Genomic DNA, 21,905 nt, shown 5'->3' with positions numbered 1-21,905 from the left:
GGGGTCAGCTTGCTGGAGGAACTTGCATTATCCCCAGAAAGCAGGCTTTGGGAACTGTGGACCAACTGCCATGTTTAGGAGAGTCTCCTGTTTTTACCTGAAAATGAAATGGTTACCTTTGGGGTAGCAAGAGCACTGAAACTGCAATTAAATTGAAAACCCATTCTTATTGGTTGGCTTCTATGAAAGCCCCTTTTCCTCAGTCTTTGACTAGTCTGGAATCTCTCAAGGACCTTCCAACTCTGACCAGTATATATGAAGTTTCAAGGCTTTTATTTATTAAAAATAGCTTTGTTATTGTTTTTCTAATTTTATATGCTCCTTGGAAGAAAAAAAAATTAAGGAAATATAGAAAAGTAAAATGGTAAAAGTAAAATACAACCCAGAAACCCAGAAACTACTATAAACATTTTGGCAATAATCTTTTCATTCCTGCCCTTGTTTCCAGCTTTCCTATATCCTTTCAAGCATTCATGGAACACAGTAATAGGCACTACAGTTTCAAAGATATGTGCAAGAGAAAACAGTATTGGGGCACCTGGGTGGCTCAGTCAGTTGGGTGTCCGACTTCACTTAAGTAATGATCTCACAGATCGTGAGTTTGAGCCCTGCATCAGACTCTGTGCAGACAGCTCAGAGTCTGGTGCCTGCTTCAGATTCTGTCTCCCTCTCTCTCTGCCCCTCCACCCCCCTCATTTAAAAATAAATAAATATTAAAAAATTTTTGAGAGAAAATAGTGTTTCTGTCCCCATCCTTTAGAATCTAGCTGTCCTTTAAGATTTTCACATCCCTGTGCATAAACACACACATACATAGACAGATGTACATAGGTATTGATAATTTAAAACAATATGTTAGATCATTTATCATTTTACACAAATGAAATTGTTTTAAAATCACCTGGTAATCTATTTCTCCATTCAATAATAAACCATAAATATTCCATCAATATAGATCACGATGTTAATGGCTCCAAAATGAGATTGCTCAGTGAATGAACATTTTACATTTCAGCACAAAAGTGCCACACTGTTCTCCACAAAGTCTACACCAATTAGAGCAGGCAATAACTATGTGTAGAAAACCTAGTGCCCTACATCTGGTTTACCATTACCTTACCATTGCCGACCATATTTATACTGACTTTTTTTTACATTCATGTTTTGCTTTTTTTCCCAATGGAATTTATCCATATTTTCCCCATTTTTTCATTGTTTCTTTTTTATTATGTTTAGAAAAGCGTTCTCTATCATAAAGTTATTTTTAAATATATTTTCTTCTAACATTCTTCTTTTTCCCTTTTTATATTTAAACCTATGATCCATCTGGAATTTAATTCAGTGTAACAATTTACATAATGATACAGATGTATTCTTTCCTACATATACCTAAAAATTGTTATTTCAAAGGACTATTTTTATTCATTGTCTGCAAACTTCATGGTGTAATTTTGTATTTCTTCCACATGCACACTAATGCTAGAAATTCCACAATTAGAGATTGGTTTTTAATCCTTCATTAAAATATAAATATCCTATGAAGAGGTAATACTTCAAGGTTTGGCAATCATTTCTTTGACTTAGTGTAAACCGAAATTTTTCTAGGAGCAATATAAGATGTGTGGGATGAATTTTGGTTTGGGTTTTTTTTTTTAAAGAAGTATAATTGACAAATAAAATTGTAAGTTATTTAAAGTGTACATTGTGGTGACTTGATATATTATGCATTGTGAAAGGATTCCCACCATTTAGTTAACTAATGCATCTATCACCTCACATACTTATCTTTTTTGTGTATGAGAACATTTACATTCTACTCTCAGTACATTACAGTTAGACAATAAATAGTGTTATCAACTATAATCACCATGTTTTACTTTAGAACCTCAAACTTTATTCATCCTATAGCTGACAGTTTATGCTCATTTACTAATCTGTTCTTATTTCCTCCTCCCACTGCCTGGAAACCAGTTTTCTACTTTGTTTTTATGAGTTTTATTTTTTCCCACATATAAGTGATATCATACAGTATTTGTCTTTCTCTATCTGGCTTATTTCACTTAGCATAATTCCTTCAAGGTCCATCCATGTTATTAAAAATGAAAATATTTCTTTTTGCCATGGCTAGATCCTATATATATATATATATATATATATATATATATATTCATATCACATCTTCTTTATCCATTCATCTGTTGACAGACACTCAAGTTCTTTCCATATCTTGACTCTTGTGGATAATGATGCAATGAACAGGGTGATGCAGATATCTCTTCTATATCCTGTTTTCATTTCCTTTGGATATATACCCAGAAGTGGGATTGCTAGATCATATGGTAGTTCTATTTTTAAATATCAAAATTTTTGAGGATTGGAAGATATAGCATTTCTGGAGGAAAAGAAACACTGAGCAGAGAATTTGATATTGCTGGATCTTGGAGCTAGTGGTAGAAAATGATGAGCTATTAGGTCAAATGGGAGGCAGTGGAACCCAGATGCTGGTGTATTTTATCGGCTTTTTAAGAGACAAGCTTCTCTCTTACTGGAGGTGAGGAGGCACACAAATGGTTAAACATGACAGGTTTAGGTTTGGGGTAGATCATTCTGATGGCTTTGTGGGTAATTTATTTCAGAAGAGAAGGTAAAACCCCACAGGAGGCCATGGAGATAGAAAAATTGAGAAATAACAAGCTCTGAATAAAGATTTGGGTATTAATTGATGGTAGGGAGCTGAGGGACTTAAGAAATATGTATGTGGTAAAATTAACATGTGAGGGTAAAGGATGGGGGGTGACAAGGATGATGTCTAGATTTCTAGCTTGTGACTGGATGGATGGTGGTACCAACCCAATGGAACAGAGCATGCAAAAATGATTAGTGATTAATCCCCAGGAAAATGCAGATTAAATTCACACATCCACCAAAATTACCATATTAAAAAAAAGACCAACGATACCAAGTGTTGGTGAGAACCAAGAAATTGAACTCTCACATGCTGCTGATAGTAATATAAATTGGCACAACCCTTTCAAAAAGCATTGAGAAATATCCACTAAGGTCACACTTATGTAAAACCTTGAGCCTGCTATCCCACTTTTGGATACAGGCAACAGAATTAGGTAATAGAAATGTGTGCATATGTTTGCCACCCCCCAAAAAAAGTACAACAATGTATAGTTTTACTACTTATGATAGTCTCAAACTGGAAATAAGAAAAAAGGTCCATCAGAAGTATAATGTAAAAACAGTGTGGAGGTTCTTCAAAAAATTAAAAATAGAACTACCCTATGACCCAGCAATAGCACTGCTAGGAATCTACCCAAAGGATACAGGAATGCTGATGCACAGGGGCACACGTACCCCAATGTTTATAGCAGCACTTTCAACAATAGCCAAATTATGGAAAGAGCCTAAATATCCATCAACTGATGAATGGATAAACAAGATGTGGTTTATATATATAATGAAATACTACTTAGCCAGAGAAAGAATGAAATCTGGCCATTTGTAGCAACGTGGAAGGAACTGCAGGGTGTTCTGCCAAGTGAAATAAGTCAGGCAGAGAAAGACAGATACCATATGCTTTCACTCATATGTGGATCTTGAGAAACTTAACAGAAGACCATGGGGGAGGGGCAGGGGAAAATAAAAGTTACAGAGAGGGAGGGAGGCAAACCATAAGAGACTCTTAAGGACTGAGAACAAACTAGGGGTAGATGGGGGTGGAGGAGAGGGGAAAGTGGGTGATGGGCAGGGAGGAGGGCACTTGTTGGGATGAGCACTGGGTGTTGTATGGAAACAAATTGACAATAAATTATATTATATTATATTATATTATATTATATTATATTATATTAAAAAAGAAGTATAATGTAAAAAAATTATAGTTTATTATTATAACAGAACATCATACAATTATGAGAATGGATGTGCTACATACAACAACATGGATGAATCTCATAACATAATACAGACATACCTCATTTTATTGCACTTTGCTTTTTTTTTTTTTTTTCAATAAATTTTTTTTTTCAACGTTTATTTATTTTTGGGACAGAGAGAGACAGAGCATGAACGGGGGAGGGGCAGAGAGAGAGGGAGACACAGAATCGGAAACAGGCTCCAGGCTCTGAGCCATCAGCCCAGAGCCTGACACGGGGCTCGAACTCACAGACCGCGAGATCGTGACCTGGCTGAAGTCGGACGCTTAACCGACTGCGCCACCCAGGCGCCCCTTATTGCACTTTGCTTTATTGTGCCTCATAAATACTGTGTTTTTTACTAATTGAAGGTTTGAGCAAGTCTATCCGTGCCATTTATCCAACAGCATTTGCTGACTTCATGTCTCTGTATCACATTTCGGTAATTCTTGCAATATTTCAAATTTTTTCATCATATTGTATTTGTTATGGTAATTGGTAATTAGTGATTACTACTCTTTGAAAACTCAGAAAATGATTAGTATTTTTGGCAATAAAGTATGTTTTAATTAATATCTGTACATTATTTTTTTACATATAAACTATTGCTCAGTTAAAAACTATGGTATAATGTAAACATAACTTTTATATTCACTGGGAAACCAAAAAATTCATTTGACTTGCATTATTGCAATATTTGCTCTATTGCAGTAGTCTGGAACCAAACCTGCAGTAACTCTGAGGTATGCCTGTCTCAAGCTAAAGAGGCCAGACACAAAGGGAATATACTATATCATTCCATCTATAGAATATTAAAAGACAAGCAAAACAAATTTATGGTATTAGAAGTCAGAATAGTGTTACTTTTAGAGTGAAGAGGATAGCAATTAGAAGGAGACAATGGAAGAGCTTCTGACTGCCAGTAATGGCCTATTTTTTACATGGGTGCTATTCACATATGTTTACTTTCTAGTAATTCATCAAGACTTATGATTTGTGTTTTTATCCACATGTGTATTACACGTCAATAAATTTTCTAATGAATTCCTTACAGAGCTAGAATAGCATGTGTATATGAATGATCTATTCTGTTTGGGATATAGTGAATATTTAAGTAGATTATCAGACACATAATGGATCACTAGGTATGTGTCTGAATCTCCAGGCAGGAAAAAATGGACAGGAGTAAGGAAGACATCTTAGTGATCCTGTAGAAACAGAATGTGAATGAGGACAATAGTAGGCCTTGGATATAACCCAGGAGAATATAAGCATTTAATGTGTGTGTAGAAAAAAATAGAGAATAAACAGAGAGCATGTAGAACCATGAGCAGGAATTGTTACAAAAGACAAGGTAGTAAAACTCTTAAGGAGGGAGTAGTCAATAACATCCAATGAGGCTAAGAGACTTGGTAAGATTAGGTGTGAAAAAGTCCATTGGAGTTAGTATCAACAAATCATAGCATTCATCACCTGGACAGATTTCTGTGGAACAGTAGGATAGTGGAGACCAGCTGGATTTTAGTGTGGCTTCAGTATTATATCTGCAATTATTTAAAATGTAGGTTACTGAGAGCCACCCTCAGAGATTTTGTCCTAAAGATATTGCTTGGGGCTCTGATGATTTTGAGGTAGTCTCTGGACCACACCTTGAGAAACTCTGGGTTAGAAAGTTACATGTGTCTTCTGTGAAACCTAAACCTTCTCTCAGAACTGGACAAGGTAGCTGATCTCTTTGAATTTTTGCTTACTCGTTTTATTAAAATCAGGAAATAAAAATGTCTACTAGGATTAAATGTGTGAGAACAAAATAAGTTATTGTTTGTATATATGTATAAAATAATTATGTTGTACGGCTTAAACTAATACAATGTGATATGTCAATTATGTCTCAATAACATTGGAAAAAATAAGTTAATGTATGTAATTGCCTATTATCAGGTGTTTTCCCCTCTCCTGCTGTATGCATAAACCCATGACATTCTCTTTCCCGAAGGCAAATGTAAAAATGACAGTGTATACAGTGCCAGGAAACAGTGTCTAATGGGAATCTGGCCCTAAGACAGTTCTTGATTTTGAACAATTTACAATTGTTAATGCCAGTAATTTCTGAACTGATATTTATTGTATCCTATAAAAGTATCTGATGAAGGGCCTCTGAGGTAGCCCAGAATCAAGTGCTTTCATAAAGGAAAGCCTGATTAGAATAAAGAAAAATAATTGAACCATGTGTTGAAAAACTAGATGGATTATCATTAGGAATGTGCAGGGCCCCTAGGGCCCCTGGTGCTTGCTTAACTTCTGGAGGACTGAAGGAAGCTGTAAGCACTGGGAAGGTTAACAGTATGCCTTAGGGTGTATATGTCCATTAAATAGAGGTTAATTTAGCTTCCTTAGTAGGAAAGATAGAAAACAAAAGAAACTATAATGAATCAAATACTGGTGCATAGCATATTCCATTAGAAAGCCATAACAAATAATCTTGGCTATCAGATTTTTCTATTTGCCAGAAATAGTTCTAGGCACTTCTACCTAAATTTCACAGATGAGGAAATTGAGGCCCATGGAGGGAAAGCAAATTACTCAGGATCATACCCAAGTCTGTTTGATTTATTGCCTTTGCAAGGACTTTTTTTTTTTCAACGTTTATTTATTTTTTTGGGGACAGAGAGAGACAGAGCATGAACAGGGGAGGGGCAGAGAGAGAGGGAGACACAGAATCGGAAACAGGCTCCAGGCTCTGAGCCATCAGCCCTGCAAGGACTTTTAAGGTCTGTGCTATTTGCACACAAAAAGATATGGTATAGACTACATTATAAATTTATTGTATTAAGTACAATTCTTGCCTGATGTGCCAAGCACATAGTATGGAAGAATCATCTCTGTGGCATAGATTACCTAGATATTCACCAGATCCATTTCCTCTTCCTTCTGGGAATGCAGCTAGACTGCATTTCCTGAGATCATAGCAGTGAGGCATGGTTTTCTGACTAAATTCTGGCCAACAGAAGATGACCAGATGTGATGTGTTCCGTCTCCAGACCTAGCCTAAGAGCAAGAAGATGGAATGAAATTAGGTCTCTCAGTCATTGCTCAGAGGAGAGTCATGCTACTACTTAGGAATACCTAATTGATTTATTCCTGCTAGCTTAGGAATACTTAATTTAAAAAAATAATAATAACACCTATTTTGTTAAACCACTGAGATTTGAGAGTTTACCTGTTACGGCAGTTAGAATGACCTCGGAAGCCTTTTTCATTGGTATCACACCAAGCAGTCCTGTGATTGATATCACCAACCATTAATTAAGATGGCAGCTGGATTAAGTTGGCAAGGGCTGCCAACATTTTCAAACACAGGAATCAAATTTACTGTAAATTGTTTATGAAAAAATTCATCAAAAGTGAAATAGAAATTCAATTATATAGAATACAATTAGGAACAAACACTTGCATACTCAATAATCCATGATGAGAAATTGACTAACCATTTTATTGCTGTGAAAACATCTCATGGTCAAAATGAAACACAAGTTGAATATGAGTAAGCAATAATGTTGCTAGTTTAGATGAAATTACTGGTAACTAGACATATACACACAAATACTTAAGGTATGGGAAGAAGAAAGGCATACTGCTACAGAAATTGGTGGAGGTTCAGTGAAGAGGGCTTTGTTAAATTTGAAAGCCCAGAGGTCCCACCCACATCCAAAAATTAGTCATGAGTGTCAGCAAAGAAGCAACCTGAAATTAGTTGGGGTAGCATTAGGTTTTCAGTATAATCAACTATCCCTGGCCTTTAACTCCATATGAGGAATTGATTATGGATAGGGTGACTGTGTGTCCCAGTTTGCCCAGGACAGTCCCAGTTTATGACTGTTGTCTAAGCCTAATTATGAATTGTGCCCCCTTTCTTTCTCCAGAGTGCCCCAGTTTGAATGATAAATTATAGAATCATCCTTGTTTTGGGCCAAACTTCAGGGGCTCAGTGCAGACTTCCCTTCCCTGTCCAACAACTGATACTCATGTAGAGCTAACAGTACTACTAATACTACTATGAAAGTTGAGTTGATGAAGCAGAAAACATTTTTCCTCTCTTTAACTTCACATAACTATTTGGTAACACTTTTGGACAAGTTTGAAGCACTGTCACCCACTCCAGTCCCACTCTTTGAATAGAAGGAAAAGCCTTCTCTTAAAGGCAGGTGACACGGTCTTTTGTTACAAAGTCAGTATGAACCTAAAAATTTCAGCCTCTTCTACTATATTAATTATCAGAATTAAAGGCAATAGATCAATGATCTTAAAATAAAAATCATCATTTTAGGCAAATGTCCCCAAATTTTGCCTAGATTATTCTGAATATCCCTATACCATAGACATTGAGTTATATTAACAGACATTTTGTAAACAGTGTATGTTAGAGGGCAAATCAGGATGTAATTCTGAGTTATGCTTTATCTCTTATGATGCTATATTAAGATGATATGGGGAAAGGGGTTCTAGGGAGAAGCATTACAACTCCTTTGAAATATTTCCCACGCTAAGGTATTGTAGCCATTGCTACATCCTCTAATTCTCAGTTTGAGGTTCTCACAGTCCTGAAGAGCTCAAAGTAACATAATAAATATGATGTACCTTTTTGGAGATTCAGTTCCACTTTGGTGGTTTTAATTTTAATGTTTTAATATTTGAATAAACATGAATGTATTAAAAACATAGATGAATTTTTAAGATTAAAGACGAGTTCCCAAAGAATCTCTCCTACTTCTTGTAGACTACGGTGTGATCTCCCCATATCCTCTGAGTATGAGGATAGGAAAGTTGGAGAAGAAACATTGCTCTGAGGAAGGGTACTTGGGGCCTCCATCATCCAATCATCTGTTTGTTACCATGGTTCCAAATTTAAAAAGCTGTGCAGGTTAAGAGCACAGGCTTTGGTATGGAACAGACCTAGTATGGAACAGTTCTCATCTATGCCATTTACTAGCTCTGAAACCTTGCATGAGTGTAAAGCAGGGATAATAACAGTTAATTCATAGGAATACTTTGACTATTAAAGAATATATATATATATATATACATATATATATATACATACACATATATGTGTACATACATGTATATGTATACATATATTGCTCAGCACAATATCTGCCAAATAATAAGCTCTCCACAATTGTTCATTATTATTGTTTCTTAAGAGGTCTCTTAACCCCATTCATTGAAACTCCCTATGATAAGCTAATCAATATAATTTTAGTCTAGAAAAAGAGATGTGGAAAAACTGGGAGTGATCCCTGAAAAAAAGCAACAAAGGTATTTTTAAAAGCTAGGAAGCTATAAAGTAAGATGAAAGGAGCCAGAGTGTTTTTAGCTTGGAGAAGAGGAAGCTAAAAAGTGACAACAGCATTCAAGTGTAAGAATTATTATGAGAAGAAGGCTGACAGGTTGTTTTCCATTCCTACAGGGGTTAGCACACGTAAAGATTACAGCAAAATAACTTGATTTGACACAATAAGAATGTCTTGTCAGGGAGTGACAACAGTAGAGCAGAACACTAGAAAAGGTATGGCTATATCAGCCTGCGTGCACCTAAAAATATCCTGGCTAATTTAGGTGAAGATCTAGTTGTGGCTGCCCCGGCTGACCTTTCAAATCTGAGTCCAAGAGATCAGTTTTCAATCAGTTCAGGGACAGTTTTAGGCAGATGCTCATACCAGACTCTAACACTTAAGGGCAGAGATATATACCCAGCCTTTGGGAGACATGTTTATACAAGTTAATGTGATGCATAATTGGAAGAATAGTTTTTGTTTATAATGATAATAATGTTAATAACAATAGCTAACATTTATTAAGTACTTACTAAGTAAAAGCTTCTATTCTAAGTATATGTCTTATCTTTTGCTGTTCAGTAATGAGTTTTTGCACTTGACTGTTTATTCCTATCCAGACACACCTTGGACCTTTGATTTTAAATTTACCCAGGAGAGAATGCACGATGAACACCTCACCTAATCAAATTCTACCCATCCTTCCATGCCCAGCTCAACCTTCTCTTCTTTGTGAAAGCTACCTGACTTTCCTTTGTCATTCTTTTTCTCTGAACTCAAAATCATTACTTTGAGGTATACGCACTGTTGTTTTATCTGGCTTTTGAATCCCTGTGTCTTCATTTAACTGTTCCTGCAGGTGTGTGATATATCCCAAGTCCAATTGTAAAGTCTTCAAGGAAACCAGTCGTGGCTTTTAGCTATTCAGTATTAATTTTCCTACTTTGGTACCAGCAGCTTATTTTGGGGAGTGGAAATTCTCTCCTACAGCATGCAGTCTTGATGGGGCAGTCCATCAAAGCTCTATGCGTTTTCTTTCCCTAAGCATAAATAACTCAGGACTAGTTGGGATTTGTCTCCCAGGGCTTTGAAATTTGAAGAAAGTATCACATACATAGGGAAAAGAGTTGATTTAGATTTCTTCTAGGGGAAATTACCTGCCTTCTGCTACCTTGGCCTCCTGTCTATCAGATACTATTCTGACTAAGGATGCTAGGCTAGTTTTTTTTTTTTTTTTTAACTACTTGATAGCCTTGGGATAAGTTAGCCAATTTTTCTGTTTCTGGCAACTAAAACATGCTGTTTTAGTTGTAACAACTGTTACAAGGGCAAATATTCTAGATACCAGGGCCACCACACAAAGTATAGTGCTTGTCACAGAGTAAATTTTCATGAGTGACATTGTAAAAGACTTAAATGGAAAAAACTAGTGCCGACAAAGAGAAATAAGATCTATGAAAATATTTTGTGACTAGATAAGAGGTGTAAAAGTCTGAGTGAAATCCCCAGGAATGATAAATTAGTGATAAAATTATTAGTGAATTTATATAACCCTAACATCCATCTTAGCTATGTTGGCTTTGCTTATTAAGGCAATTGATAAGGGTACACCATGCAAAATCCATGCATAATTGGTACACCATGCAAAAAGCCACTAAGCTACTTCAAGTATACTGATGATACATTCTTACTTCTAGAACTCCCAGTACTTCTTGGCCTAAAGGGCCTTCCTTTAAGTGATAGTAAAAAGCTGATTTGAGCCGGGATGAAGGACACTCACTGGATCATACCAGGAATTCATCCTATTTTTACAGCTTCAAATGGATCTAGTAGAGTGCAGATACGTACTACCCAGGACTGAAAAGAAATGAGGACAGAGCTAGAGAAGTCAGGCAGGGGTCAAGCAAAAGACCAAAATAGAAAGCAATACCCACAGCAGTTGTACTGATGCCCACAGTATAGGGCTGTGTGGATCCGATGACCTCTAAAGCCTCCTGCAATTTGGGCATTCTTTGTTTCTACTTCTGTCCATTGTTCATACGTATACTCTCAGAATCAGCCACACTGACAGGCAATGGTAAATGTAGAAAAGGTGTTGAAAACAGGATTCCATTAATCTACAGATAGAATTTTTCACTCAGTAAACATTTGTTAATGGCATATTATGTACAAATAACTGTGCCAGGTGCTAGGAGGAAGAGCAAGCAGAGATGCAAAAAACAAAAACAAAAACAAACAAAACAGTTACAGCTGCTGCCTTTCAGTAGCTTATAATTTACTGAAAAAGATTCAGTGCCACTTTATGCTTTTTGAACCAAGACCACTCATTGCAAACAGTAGCCACTCACAAATTGATCTGTGACAAAGAACTCTTCTTGCCTTCAAGCAGCTTTGAGTTCTTTATTCAATCACAGATTAATTCAATAGTTTTTATTGCTTAATCTCTGTACCAGAACACCTGGGAAAGAATGACAAATTCTCTCCTTCAGGGAGCTCTAAGGGAAATGGGAGTTAAAAGTCTCCAGTTAGTTTTAGTATGCCAGTTCTTAATCTTCTCTAAGACTTTTTCTCCTGTGGTCATAATGCCATTTTGAAAAACCAAATCTGATCAGGTCACATTTCCCCTGCTTCAAACTCTCTAATGTTTTCTCTCTCAATATATAATTCAAACTCCCTGTCAATGCAAACAAGGTCCTTCATCATCTGGCCCTGGACCATTCTCATTTGAAGGGTCTTTAAATGTCAAGATGGCAGCTCTTTATAATCTAATTCTTCCTGGACAGATTGCAGTTGATGTAATAAGCAGGCTGAAGTGCTATCAACAAGCTTATCACAAATACCCTGTAAGTATTCAGTGATCATCTCTACTCACAGAATCCAGAGGGGATGTGGTGAAGATCCAGAACTAAAGCCCATAGAGAAGTAGATCAAAGGCAGTGAAGAAATCTAGGACAAATGATTCACTTTTTATTGCTTCAAAACAAGCACTCTTGACTCTATGAAATAGATATGTGGGTAGAGGAACTTAAGAAATGAGAAAACATAATATTCTGAAAGGATAATAGTGGCAGTGACTTTTATCATGTTGTTAGACCTTTGAAGCACTCTCTTGACAGTTACTTGAGATGTTCTTAAATCTCTCAGGCTGCCATTGAAGACTGTGGACAAAGTTTGACTCCTTATCTGAGAGATGTCGTAACTATAAATGTACTACTTCAAAGGATCTATGACTTCTGCTGCCATCTGCACAACATTCATTAAATTCCCTAAGGAACTTATAGTTAAGTGAAGGTTATGAATCAAAATAAAGAGACAAAAGCTATGGATGTAATCCCAATATTAATTTCCAGTTCTCTTTGTTAATAAGAAAGACAAACCAGATTACCTGATTAGTATATGAGACAAGGGTCACTGAAATGTTAGCCTAATTAATGGAAAATTTTGAGTGCCTAAACCTCATTTTCCTTGGCTATAACTGGGAATGTTAATACTTATTTCACAGCATTATTAAATGTTTACATACATTATAATGTATGTAAAGCACTTAGCGCAGTGCTTGAAACTTAATAGATACTCAAATTGTTTACATTGTTATTATTTCTCTGATATTCACATAGTGTCAGTGTCCACAATACCAGGAATTTCATAATGGGGCCTTTCTGTGTGCTATTTTTATTTTTATGTTCCTCTTGTTCTCCATAAACAAAACTCTTCCAGGTCCTCAGAGCCTATGTAAAAATACAGAACATTTGAGCTGGAAACGATTTGGGGGAAACTCCTTAATTTAAAGAAGAATATGCTAAGGACTGAAGACCTGTCCAAGCTGACACAGCGAATTAGTGGCAAAACTGGGTCTTGACCCAAGTCTCCTGTCTCCTAGGGCAGTGGCTTTGCTGCTGCATTATTATTATCCCAGATTGAGAGAGGCATCCCGAACCAGTACACTAATATGTATTTACTAAGCACCTACCCTAAGTGGACTTAGAGCTATGCTGAAAATTTTAGAAAACACAAAACAAGTGTGAGACACATTCCATGCAATTAAATAATTATAAATTGTAACATGAATGAATCAAATCGCTCCTCTCATTGCAGACCTCTTTTCTCTCAACCGTACGTTAATTTCGAATGTCCTTTCTCATGTTTCTGCCTTCAACTGTGAAACTAAGGGAATATGATTGTATACATGGATTCTTGCTAAGCAGTAATGGCGATTATTGCTATGCCAAAAACTCCATTTTTAAGGCCAGGAACATATTCACACATCGTCTAATTAAATCTTCTAATATTCCTATTATATTGATGAAATAAAAAAGGCAAGGAGACAAAGTAACTTGCCCAAGTCCTCTCAGTCCCTAAAGCCCATGTTTCTACCACACAGACTCGACTGAGCCTTTATTTTTTTTTTTTACATTTATTTATTTTTGAGAGACAGAGAGAGTGTGAGCAGGGGAGGGGCAGAGAGAGAGGGAGAGACAGAATCAGAAGCAGGGTCCAGGCTCCAAGCTGTCAGCACAGAGCCCGATGTGGGGCTCAAACCCATGAACAGTGACATCACGACCTGAGCCAAAGTCAGACGCTTAACCGACTGAGCCACCCAAGCTCCCCGACTGAGCCTTTTTTTTAAATGTTTATTTTTGACAGAGAGAGAGCAAGCAGGGGAGGGGCAGAGACAGAGGGAGACACAGAATCTGAAGCAGGCTCCAGGCTCTCAGCTGTCAGCCCTGAACCCAAAACATGGCTCAAACACACAAACCGTGAAATCATGACCTGAGCTGAAGTCGGACACTTAACCAACTGAGCCACCCAGGCACCCCATCCACTGAGCCTTTTAACTTCAATATTAATCCCTAGAAGCAAAATAAATAAAAAAGAACAATACACAAGCATGATGCATATAAATTGCTTAATTACTAGGAATTTATTCCCCAAAATTTGTAAGGTGCCAATTATTTCTCAGGGTACCTCACAAGAGGGTAGTACTAGTGTCAGAGCCACAGTCACAAATGGCATTTTCTTCACTCTGCCCATACCCCCATCAAAGCAGCTTCTGTCTCTGGGTCTTGCCTGTGTTTACAAGCTAATGCCTCCACCTGCCAAGGGTCCTAAAGCTGTTTTTTATTTTATGGTTTCATCTTCTGGGTGATCAAATGTGCTACTCAGGTCACTGGGTTCTTAACCTGTTTAGGCCCTAAAAGTTATTTCAAGGTGGGAAATTTTAGTTCACCCTGATTTGTAATATTAAGTTGGTCACAAAATGATGTGGACTTGTGCTTTGAATGCCCTACAAAGGTGTGAGTGAAGGTCATTTCTCTCTTACTTGTAGGTCAAGAATGAGACCCATAGTCTGGACCACAGGATATTTGAGTGGCAAATGTTTTCAGTATTTCCCTTCTTACTGAGCCTGGCCTGTGACCTCCAGTCTCTCAAACCTCAGGAGTTCTTGCTCAAGAGCTTCCTCAGGCCTTCACACAAATAAAGGTGGGTCAGCCCTAGAGACCTCCAGATGTGTTCAATACCAAGTGTAAAAAATGCACAGGTTCTCAAGCAGTTAATTTTGTCACACTCTCCAAAGTAGTGCAGAGGCGCCATAGACAGCACAACCCCATTCCCACCAGCAAGGATTCCACTATTTTCACCTGCTAAACCAGGTTCCCAGATCTCTCTTGGGCTTATCTACACATTAAGCTCTTCCTCTATCTCAGTGTTTAATGCTTCTGAATAGTGTGGCTGGAAAATCACTCTCTCCCCACCAAAACAGCTTTTTTTTTTGAACTAACATTAGCCTTTGCTATGTGTCAGATACTATAGTGCATTCTCCATATACACACACACACACACACACACATATGTATATATACATATATATACATATACATATATATGCATATGCATATACGTATACATATACATATATGTGTGTGTGTGTGTGTGTGTATAGTTTAAACCTCAATACAGCATAATTATGTGGGTATGAAAATGGAGGCTCAGAAAGGTTAAATAATTGCCCTTAGGTCACGTAGGTCTTAAGTAATAGAGTTGGGAATAGATACAAGCCTGACCACAGAACCGCCTTCCTGACTACTAAGCTACATTGCTGTCCTTTTGCTGCCTCAGTTTAATACTAATTTCTGAAATGCTAAGTAGATAAAAGGACAACATAAGTAAAAGGAATACAAATGCATAATTAGCATGAGTAAAGTATGCATTATCATTTTTATGTCAAGCCCATTTCTGTGAATGCTCCATTATAAGAGCATTTTTGGTTGATAAAAATTCAAAGATGCACATTTGCTGGCTGAAGCAAGAAAATGTCAATAATCCCACTTTATTTTATTAATTTAGATATGGCTCAGGCAAGTACAGCTGGCACTGCTATTCTTAGAGCTGGAAGGAATGAAGGGGGAGGAAGTATTTCTGTTAACAGATAAATTCAATCAGATTCAGGAGATGACTCCACTACTCCAAATCTCTAGTCATCCCCCCCCCGCCCCCCGCCATTCTGCTCTGCTCCTAACAAATCATCCACTGCAAACTGTGCTGGAGAGAGATGAATGTGAGAATGGAATTAATCAAAATAAGACGAGGGACCAGCAGTCTATCACAGGTGGCAGTTTGATTAATGAAAGCCAGAGAGCAGCTAGTACAATTTGGGAAGTCAATGAGGGCAGGCAAAGGCAAAAACAACTGGAAAGCTCTAGCTGTCTCTAGAAAAAAATAAAAACAATCTTTATTTTTTTATTAAAAACAATCTTTTATTTTAGTTTCTTTGACCTTAGGATGTCAAGGCATTTCGCATTCAATTTCTTTTATTCTTGTCTCCGTTATGGAGAAACCAACACAGACATTAATGCAAATTTCCTTCTGGGCTAACAGAGGAAACAGGAACAGAGAGTCAGGATTCTCACTACTTTCCTTGTAATTGATGCCTCCATGAAAGAGCAACCAATCTTTGTGCAGTCATTTTGATTAATCGTGTAGTAGATATTTTGGGGGGTATCTGCCCAAATTAGAGTGTTCTCTAAGAACTGTTCCCTTTACTCACAGAAGTGAATCATGGCTGCCATGTTTGTTCTGTATGTTTTTTCTCATGACTACCATGGCCATGGTTGATTGGATCATGGTTGGATAGCTGACCCACTGGGGCCAATCAGAGTCTCTTTCTAATGATTTGGAATTGGGATTCAGAGAACTACTCAATATGTAAATAGGCACTGCTGGGTGAGCAAGAGCATAGAGACAGTCTGCAGAGAGATGAATGAAGCAGTTGGTTAGAGAACTAAACAGGTATCTCCCTGGGTTCCTGACAGCTGTTCAGTTCCTGATTTCAGCCCCTTGTGAGGTCTAGGCACATAGTCTGCCTTTAGATTGAGTGAAACACTCTTGAGTCCTATTTTTAAATTCTCTTCTGCTTAAGTTAGTTCAAGTGAGTTTCTGCTACTTGCAACTAAAACTATCGTAATAAGTACTTTATTAATAGGTCTGTTGGGTCCACATTCTTCTTGAAATATCTGCCTTGAAATCTCTTTTACTTCTTCCTCTACCTCTTCATCTAGTTTTCAACCACCATTAATTGTGCCTCTTTTTTTCTGACTGCTCCTTAAATATAGGTACTCCCTAATGCTTAGTGCACAACCCACCTCTCTCTCTTTCTCTGATCTTTTTAAAGAATCTCACTTCCTCCATAGTTTCAGTTAGTACCTACAAGCGCCTGAATCCTAAATTTATCTCTAGCCCATTCTTCTTGACTGGTATTTCCAAGCTACTCTAGATTGCTTCACAAGTTACTTATATTTAAAAAATAAATGAAATCACTCACGGTCTTCTTCCTCAAGAAAGATATGCTTTCTCCCATTTTCTATTCCTATTTCTATTCTATTACTCTATTAATAGTCATCCAAGCTAGATAACACAGAGTTATTTTCAAATAATTCTTCTCTCCTACTTCTTGTCATAGTTCATTCTTGATCATTTCCCAATTGGACAATTTACTGTGCTGAGTTTTCCTGAGACTTCTTCTTCCTACAGTCTCACATAACCACCTCCAACCATTGTCAACCTCTTCTCTATGCTCTACCAGAATGTAAAACATTTTCACTTCTATTCCATTAATCTATTTGTCTATCCTAATGCCAGGACCACACTGGCACTGATTGCTGCAGTTTTGTAGTAAATTTTGAAGTTGGAACATGTCGATCTTTTTTTAAAATGTAGATTCCTGGGCCTCTATAAATTCTGATTCAATTAGCGTGGAATAGACCATGAGTCTGATTGTTCACAAGTTCCCTAAAAGTGTCTATTGCAAGGTCCCAAAGATGTCACATAGTAACAGTCAAGAGTGTTGGGCCCTGTCCAGGACTCAGTTCTGTCTTTTCCCTTACTTGCTGTGTGACACTGAGAATATCTGCTTCCCTTTCTGTAAAATAGGGATGTTAATAACAGTACTTTTCACATGAATCAAATTCATTAATTTATATAGAAAGAAGAGTGCTGAGACTACATAAATGTTAAGTAATTACTTTTACTAAGAGTTACTCAGATCAGACAATGGAGAAATGCAGAAAGAGAAAATATGTGCAAATATGATGACATCAAAAAATTTTCAGCGAGTTGCAAGAATCTAAAATGACTGTTTTTGAATAACAAGGGAAAAAAACCAAATGCTTTCTGAGTAACTGATCTTTTTTTTATTGTAGTAAAATATATATAGCCTAAAAGTTGCTGTTTTAACCTGTGGCTATTTTTAACCATATAATTCCATGGCATGTATTACATTCACAATGTTGTGTGATATCAACTCTATTTCCAAAAAAAATTTAATCATCCCAAACAGAAACTCTGTAACAATTAAATAACTTTTCATTATTTCTCTCTCTCTAGCCCCAGGTAACCTCCAATCTACTTTCTGTCTCTATGAATTTGACTATTGCAGAAATTTCATACAAATGGAACCATGAAATATTTGTCCTTTTATGTCTGGCTTATTTTGCTTAAAAAATATTTTTAAGGTTCATTCATATTGTAGCATATTAGAATTTCATTCCTTTATATGGCTGAATAATATTCCATTGTATGTATATACCACATTTTGTTTATCCATTCCTCTGTTGATGTTGAAGGTTGTTTCTAACTTTTGGCTCTTATGCATGATGTTGCAGTGAACATTGACAATACAAGTACCCGTATTCAATTCTTTTGGGTATATATCTAGGTGTAGAATTTGAGTATCTGATCTTTTACTAGAAATAAAATGCTACTTTGGAGCAAAGGAAGCCCTTGGCTATGTCTCTAATACCCTGTTCTCACAACATGAGGCTAACCTTGTCAGTCCTCTCTTGACCCCGCATGTCTGCAGTTCATTGTAATTGCTGTCTGGGTTGTAGAGATGTAAATTCCTCTGGAGGAGGGCAGGCTGGGAAATGGGGAGTTCAAGCTATTACCAGATGACAGAAATCAGTGACAAGGCTCAAGGGAGCTAGTGAATCTGCTCTGTAATGCTTCTTTGTCTTCTTTTCTCTGATACCCCTGCTTTTGACAGGATATTCTGTTCAGCCCGGGGAGACTATGGCATTATGTAAGGTTCAGAAAGGAGTGAAAAGGGACTGTATAACTGTGCCCATCTCTTGACCCTACCAGCTGCCAAGGCTGTCATTATATCTAGCCCTTTACCAATGCCACTGGCTTTATCCCCATCTCAGTCCTGGCATTGCACATTCTGGTGCTGTTCTGATCTCCCTGGCATGTAGTGACCTTTCCCCTAAGTTTGTTAAAGATGAATGCAAATAGTAGTGGTGCTATTTATTGTATCCTGGTATAGGGAGATTTATACTTTAAACCATGCGAAGAGAAATACATGTTTTATTAGGTTCTATACATAATAGCCATAATTCATGTGATTGTCCATGCTTGGAAATATTTTATATTTTTTGGTCAAAAAAAATGTACTAAGGTGGTAGAACTAGGCAAAAAATGAGCTCATCAGTAACAGGAACATGTCTCTCCCAGCCTATTCTGGGCCCCATTACTGAGAGTTGAGAGGGAACATCTCAGACTGTGAATTAAAGAGTGGCATATTTGAGACCCTCTGGGCATCATGTTTGTCTGTTGTTTCTGCATCAGCTTAAGGAGTAGCACAAGCATAGTGGCACCTGTAATTGCCTGTCCCACCTGCCGCCATCACTGGATGGCAGAAGCCCTGGAGTGAAGACGGGGAGCTGATTCTACTGGTGGCTTTTGGAAGACAGTATAGGTTGCTGGTCTTCTTGGTAGTTTACTTACTTGAATGTTTGCCCTGGTCTTTGCTTGTGTCAGAAAGTCACGCCCAGTAAAAAGGTAGATCAGCAGAAAGAAAGGTGAAAAATACAAACTGAGAATATGAAATTATTAAAAATGTTTTAATAAATCATGATTTTATATAGTACAGAAGTTTATTGCCAAAGTTATTAAATATTGTCAAAGACATTTGACTGACGTACATTAAAAGACCTCTCACTGTGCCTTCAATCCTACATTGCTGGAATGCTATCTATACCAGCAAATTTGCTTGTTAGAAGTGATGAAGAGTTTAGATTCTTGTCCCTTCCAGTGCCTGGCTCATCTAGAGCTGAGCTGGCTGCACTCCTCCAGCCTGAACTACACATCATCTTAGCAGCTACTCTATCATTGTCCAGTCTCCCTGATTCCAACCACTCATGTAGAGAAAGGCTTCCCAGCCTGGCCACAAGACTCCTATTTTAGGCTTCAGGAACTATATATGGCATTGCATTTGTCCCTTTAATTCCGAGTAACCGAATGTCTTATTCTCACTCATAATACTTTCAAAAAAATTTGTTTCATGTGGCTCTATGCGGCACTTTATGTGACTTGATTTTGAGACTCTGTTTACCTTTCAGAGGTGCACTGTGGTGAAATAGAAAGAACTAGAGTCTAGACTCAGACAATTCTGGTCCCAAATTCAAGATCTACTAGCTATCTTACTCTAAACCTCACTTTCCTCATGTGTAAAATGAGATAATAATAGTTCATTAAGTTTTTTAAAGCAGTAAATGGGATAATTAATGGAGAGCACAAATGAGGCCTCGGCATTAAATTTACTATTTCCTTCTTGCTCTCTTGGGGAAAACCCAGCCTCCTCTCACAGGGTTGTAGATGATAAAGATCCATGCAGTGTCCTATGATGAGGATCATCATACATTTCCTGGGGTCCATGTCACACCCACACTGCTTTTCTTATGTCAAAAGTTCATATACTTATTGGGAAGCCATTGAAAATCATGCTTTCTCGGAGCATATTTAAGGACATGAAAAAGTAAAGAGAACATATTTGTGAAAAAAGAAGATAAAGATGTGTATTTTGAGTACAATATTCAGAAAATAATGTGTCTATACATTTAAGTACATGATGCCATGATGCCTTTTAACATAATTTTCCTTTACCTGGATTTTACATGGTAGCTATTCAGCAAGATACCAGTCTTTTTTTTCTGAACTGTGGTATTTGTAAGCTGAGAAGAGAAGCAGAACTGCCTACATGGGGGAAATATATCCAGTGGGAGTGAGGATTTATCTAGGAGCCAAATAGAGAACGGGAATTTTTAAAGCAAAATGCTATGTGCTCTCTCAGGCAGTTTCTACCCTTTCTTTCATAGGCTGCAATTATCAGTAAAACAGCAATTGCTCATTGTGACGGATTGCCGCAAGATGAGTGTGTAGGAAGCCACAGACTACTGACAGCCTCCAACTATGTAGAAAGAATAGGTAGTCACACACATTCATACACACACTCACACACACTCCTGTACACATGTGCATTCAGAAAAGATCATTGCACTTTCCAAATTGAAAAACACCTCTTGGACTTAGATTATTTGACAAGCAGAAATAAGGGAGCTATCAAGAGACCCAGGAAAAACCAGACCTGTCCTCGGTCAAAGTTTCAATCCTCCACTTCCCAAATACTGTGTACTTGTGGTGATGCCTCAATAAAATAGTGTTGTTAAATTTTAAGTTACAATTTCAACCTTCAGACTTTATGATTCTGTAACAACATACTACATTAAAAGGAGATCATTATTCAGACAGAGTCTGACCCTAATATGTGTAAGACTACACATTATTGGTGTCAGAATGAGTCTGGAAGCTTTCCATGTTATCTGAAAGACTCCTTCTTCCTTCTTAGGGAAGAACAACTCACATGCGTGTACATGCGCATGTATGTATAGAAAGCTACACATCAGTACATACATGCATACATATATGTATGTGTACTTTTTTTTTGAGGATGCAATAGTCTGCTCTTCCTTGTGCCAGAAATACTTCAAAACATCTGAGCTTCTGTCAAGGTTACCCTGTGATGAACTGGGATTAGGAAGCCAACCGGGAAGATATGATCAGGAAGCAATTCTTAGGACCTACTCTTCCTTTTTTAAAAAATATTCATTGATTTTTGAGAGAGAGTGTGTGTGAATGTGTGAGTGGGGGAGGGGCAGAGAGACAGAGGATCCCAAGCAGGCTCTGGGCTGATAGCAGAGCCCGATGAGGGGCTTGAACTCACGAACCATGAGATCATGACCTGAGCCAAAGTCAGATGCTCAACCAACTGAGCCACCCAGGCACCCCAGGACCTACTCTTCCAAATAAAATCCTT

This window comes from Leopardus geoffroyi, chromosome D2, assembly GCF_018350155.1.
Source record: "Leopardus geoffroyi isolate Oge1 chromosome D2, O.geoffroyi_Oge1_pat1.0, whole genome shotgun sequence".
In the NCBI taxonomy this organism is placed as follows: domain Eukaryota; kingdom Metazoa; phylum Chordata; class Mammalia; order Carnivora; family Felidae; genus Leopardus; species Leopardus geoffroyi.
This window is presented reverse-complemented; position numbering follows the sequence as displayed.